The following is a 6,000-nucleotide window of genomic DNA, read 5'->3' as shown; positions in this document are numbered from 1 at the left end:
CAACAAGAGAAGCCACCGCAATGAGAAGCCCACGCACCGCAATGAAGACCCAGCACAGCCAAGAATTTTAAAAATTTAAACAAACAAATAAATAAATAAATCTCTAGAGATTATTTACCATCAAAAGAATGGACTGTTAAGCAAAATTATTTAAAACTTGTAAATAAGGCAAAAGGTGGATGACAGGACATTTCAATATCATACCAGAGTATTGTTTAACAGACTAAACCAAGGATTATTTAATTATCTAAAGGAATGTATCTATGTTTGACTTGGCTATTTTCTATTAATTAAACACCCAGTCTCCATGACACACATATTAACCAGTAGAGAGGAAATTTAGGAAAACTTCTGGTGAATTTACCAGTGACAGTGAACTCCGAAGGAAAAAAGAATCTTTTATTAAGCATCACCTAAGTGTCAAAAACTATACATTACTCATTTAGTCATAAAAACAACCTTGAGTGATAGGTCTTATTATCCTCATTTTACAAGTAAGAAAGCTGGGGCTGCCCTGGTGGCACAGTGGTTGAGAGTCCGTCTGCCAATGCAGAGGACACGGGTTCATGCCCCGGTCCGGAAAGATCCCACATGCGGCGGAGCATCTGGGCCCATGAGCCATGGCCGCTGAGCCTGCGCATCCGGAGCCTGCGCTCCGCAACAGGAGAGGCCACAACAATGAGAGGCCTGCGTACCGCAAAAAAAAAAAAAAAAAAAAGTAAAGCTGAAGTTCAACAGGTGAAACGATTTGCCACATTATTTAGTTAGTAAATGGTGGAGCCCAGTGTCAAACCCAGAATGTTCTTTCAAAGCCTACGCTTTTTTTTACTACATTATTCTACCCCCGTAGTAAAAACTTTTTACTAATGACCACAAAGCTATACCTGCCACTTCTGCAAACCGAAAATGATATCTAAATGTCACCCCCCAAAAATACGCTAGTTAGAAAGGCAGAATTTCATGATGGGAAATGTATGTTCTGTGTGCATAGAGTAAAAGATCTGTGAGTCACCTCCTGCAACCCACTAAGTGTTCAGTTGAAGATTGCTCTTTATCATCTAGCTAGATGGCAATTAGAAGCGTGTGAGACAAAGTATCCCTCAGGAAAAACTGGCTAAAGAATAAATCATTTAAAGTGCTTTACAGACATTACCTAATACATTTTCACACATCCCTGTGAGATACACAGTGTTATACAAAAAGCGATCCTAATTTGTTTAGATCGTTCAAAGGTGACAGAGTATAAAGTGGAAGGCCAAGATGCTGCTAACAACATTAGACTTACCTGAGGCCTTGGGCAGTTTTGGCCATTTCAGCTGAAACACCACTAAGTCAATTAACCTCTATTGTTTTCCTTAACCTGTTTAATGAAAATGTCAGTACCATTTGGGCCAGAGGGCTGCGTGAAACCAGACAGGTCATTTAGAATTTTTTTCTCCCCTTCAAGTTGGGCAACTCTGATCTGACCACCGGTTAACATCCTTCACCTTAGAAACAATGGGAGATATTCATATTTGCCTTCCTTAAGGGGTTTTTTCAAAGCTGTGAACTGTGAATTTCCAGCTAATTTAAAACAACTATTCTACAGAAAGGAGAATTTGTTTCAGCCCTTGGGGAAGACCCAGGGCAAAATAATTGCTATACTATTATCCCTTTCCCCCCTTGATTTGTTAACTGTTGATAGGAAATGTTGATTTCACCTGAAAAAAAACCCGTGTAATTTGGGAATAAAGTGGAAGATGCATTTTTCTGTCTTGGAGAAAGGGTACTGAGGGTGGCAGGGTGGGGCAGAATTTCACATGTGAAAATTAAATAGGTATTAGATTGTCTGGGCTTTAATTTTTAAACATATTTTGATGTAAACAAGAAGAAACTGAAGAACTGTTAGGATAATCTTTCCCAAGCTTTACCCCCACTCCAGTCTTTCCCATGTCAGTAAGCGGTCCCTGAAGCCACCAGTTGCTCAAGCCAGAAACAGAAGTCACCCTTGATTCTCCTTCTCCCTTATCTTCTCACATGCAACTCCATCAGCATATTCTGTCCATTTTATTACTAAAATCTGTCTCTAATCTGTCCACTTTTTTCTCCATCTCTTCTGCTTTCACCTTTGTCCAAACAGTAAAGTGAATGAGGGTAGGGAGTGAAGAGCTTTCTCAAAAGTACAGATACTTGGGAAAAACTACAATTGGTAGCAGAAGGAAAGTAGATAGAAGAGAAGCTGAAAAGGTGGGAGAAGCAGAATACAATTGGGATAAGCAGAGAATTTAGACAGAAAGGACCAGAGACCTAAGGTTGACTCCCAAGTGTTTCCCAATCTGAAGACAAGAAGGACAGGTGTGAACAGACTGTGAATTCAGGATGTGTTTCTTATACTGAAGACTATAATATCATGTATAAACTTTTACTTTATACAACTTCCAAATGATTACTGAGATTTCTGTATCATGTTTTAAGGTGAAATCTTCCAGATTAAAAAAAAAAAACTAAACTAAAAGCATATAATAAAATAACTGAGTAATACTTTATAATTTCTTACTCTTTTGTATCAGTTTTTTTGACATTTGAGTACATACAAATCAGATATTTGGGTTTTGTTTTGTTTTGTTTTGGGTATACTTGATCAAAAAATCCAAAGGCCAATATTCAAATTCATGGTAATAAAAACAAGTTTTTTCAGTCTTGTAGAGGAAACTGTTCACTTGTTCAAACAAGTCAAATTCACTTTGGAAAATATTTCTCTATCCCACAATCTTAAAAATTCTAGGAAGAAAAGTGTCTCAATTTTCTCCAGTGTTTTTCATTAAATGATCTTTAATCTGAACCTAAGAAATATTAATATTTATTCAGTTCAAGGCATATTCATGTATTAAAAGATAATTTTTAGAAGAGTATATGGCATGACTTTCATACAGATATAAAATGAACATGTGTCAAAGCTTTTATTTAATTCATTAATTAACGAGGGAACCAGAAAGATATTACAATTGGTTCAAAGGAGAATTCAAAGAATCACATATATATGGGCATTGGGAATGGTGAAATAAATTTGCTTAACAAATGTAAAACTTCAAAACTGCTCAGTATCCATAGAGCAATAATCAACTGAATCCCAATGAGATACAATTTGCATTTCTATGGACAAGAATCATTTGCATTACTATAAGTATTATATAACTTACAGCAATGTAAAATAACTCAAAGACAATAAAAGATTCAGAGACCCGATAGAATCTGATAATCTGGACAATGCCCAGTTTCCCACTGAAGACAACCATAATACCTTGGTCTATTTCTAAGTCTTTCACAAGTTTTCCCTACAAATAATACAAAAAGTATTAATTCCCTGTGCCCCAATGCATAAAATCTGGAGGGAGAGGAATGAAGAAGAGGAAGATAAACATAATAACTGAGTAGATTACAAGGCACAGTGGGATATGTCCCAAAAGAACTGATAGTTTCCCAATACACACAATATGCACAAGGAAGGAAGGTATCTGTTCTGATTGGGTGCTGCCTTGTGTTGAAGGCATACTTAGCATAGACAGAAACAAAGTACCGTGACAAATCAGAGGAGGGAAAGAGTTACATTCCCACAAGGAGCCATGGGGCTTAGTTCATGGAAGAGGCAAAATGTATCAGGTCTTTAAAGGAGAAAGTTTTTCTGATCGTGGTAACCATTTCACAAAGTATGGGTATGTGTGAAAAATCATCACGATGTACACTATAAACAATTTATTTGTCAATTATACCTTATTAAGGCTGGAGGGGGGAAAAAAGAAGAAAGATTTTAAATAAGTAGCATATGAGGTACAGGGGGAAAAGTATTCAAGCTAAGGGAATAGTAAGAAAAAAAGCAACAGATATATAACGTTCCTGGCTTGTACTCTAGCATGGTTGGATAAAATGAGAACTAAAGAGAAGGAATGGAGACTTAGGCCAAATCACAGACAACCTTACACGTTTTAAGAGGCTGGGAATTCATTTTGTTGCAGTAGAGAACCACCAAAGTTTTCAAGCAGGGAAATTATAAGATCAAATAAAGCCTTAGACAAATAATTCTAGAGGCAATTGGTTAATAAGGGATTGAAAAAGTGAGAAGTTAAAGGTAAGGAGGCCAGTAGAAATGTGTTGCAATGATCAGGTTGGAGCCTAAACCAGAGCATTCTGGGCAGAAGGAAAGAGTTTTGAGGAAAGAGTTAACGAACAGAATACAGTTATTCACTAAGTGATTCTCGGCTTTTGACTGTGCATTCATATCAGTTAAAAATTAGAGCATATTTATTTAGTTATAAAATATGCACTGCTCTACCAATGAACTAATCCATGTAATCTGAAACAGTCATACATATTCACAAATTTTTTTCTCTCAAAGAGAGAGGTTTAATTCATGTTCAGATGCTTAATTTATAAATGGCTTGTTAATTTTGATGGCTTCATATCTGTAGTAACTCTCATCTCAAAGCACTATACATTTACAAGCAAGATCCATAGTTTACAATGAGTGGATGTAAATTCTTATTTCAACTAATCTCGATAATTTCGTAATTTTTCCTGATTTATTACAGATTTACGTTGTTCATATATGTATGTCAGGGATGATATTTGTATGTTATATAATCTGCATATAATCTGTGTCAGGTATATATTATGATATATACACACACTTCTTTTTTTTAACCATGCAGCTGATGAAGAGTTTATTTTAGGAGAAGATTCCATGCTGTATATTCTTCTTGTTTGATAGTGCTTATATGGTTAGAAAATCTTCAATTCACATCCCCCATGGGGATTTTTAAAGCCACTGTCCATTTTGTGAGTTGAAGTAAGAGTAGATAATACAATCTGTGAATCCATTTGATAGGCTCATAGGCACAGTGTGCTGAAAGTCAACAAATAAGGGAGCTCTTGTTCATCTCTCTCCCCCATGTGTGAATTCCCACTCTCCCCTCAGAATTCCTCTTCAAGTGCACTTGACATGACTCTACATATAGACCAAGTCAGAGTACCAGGGGAGGTCCTTATATTAAATATTAATGAAGCCTTATTTTATTGTATCTAGGAATGCTGAAATAACTTGCTGGGCTCATGATGGATCTGCTCCTGCTTAGTCATGCCATGTCAGCAAACCAAAACTTAGAAAACTTTCATATCTCTATAAATGCTCTGCTTGAGCAGAAATGCAGTATATCCAGTCAGCCAACCCCCAAACAGCAAGCCAACTCTAAGCTCTATCCTTATTTCCTTGTTTCTTCTCATCCCAAACAAGGATGACTATGTGGCCTCAGCCAACCAGATATTTTCTATTTTTCTCTTCCTTTTTCTTTATTCTTTACCCTATAAAAGCTTCCACCCCATTTTATTGTTCTCTGAAAGGAGACTATCCACTTCATGAAGTGTTAAATAAAGTTTGTATCACCTAAAATGTCTTCTTTAATCATTTTTTAACAGGAATTAACTATAAATAGAAGCTTTGGTAATTTGTTCTCACTATCCACTGGCTTACCTTATGAACACACCTCCCCACTGAAACCCATACTTTAGATATGGCAGAGGAGAAAGAAGATGAGTCAGAGTAGTAGAAATGACTTGAAGGATAGTGGTGGCAAGGAATGAAATGGTAAACATAACAAGATGAATGGTTTTGGAAGGAAAATAAAACTGGTTTCCAACACACTGAGTGTGAGGTACCACAAGACACTCAATGAAGCAGTTTCTGAGGTACATGAAAGAGGTCTGGAGCACATAACAGGAATCCAGGTTACATGCATGGATGCAGTGTGGTAGCTGTAGTGTAGGTTTCCCAAGAAGAAAAGCAGGCAAACACTTTCATATAAGGGTTTGAAAAAGCAAGAGGACTGACTCTTCTTGGAGATGCATGGGAAAGAAAAAAAGAGAGCCAGAGGGTGTAGTGGTATGGAAGTCAAAAGAGAAGATTTTAAGAAAGCAAATATGTCAACAATGCTGCACAGTCATGAAGGATAAAGCTAAGATAAAGACATT

This window comes from Delphinus delphis, chromosome 9, assembly GCF_949987515.2.
Source record: "Delphinus delphis chromosome 9, mDelDel1.2, whole genome shotgun sequence".
Classification (NCBI taxonomy): domain Eukaryota; kingdom Metazoa; phylum Chordata; class Mammalia; order Artiodactyla; family Delphinidae; genus Delphinus; species Delphinus delphis.
This window is presented reverse-complemented; position numbering follows the sequence as displayed.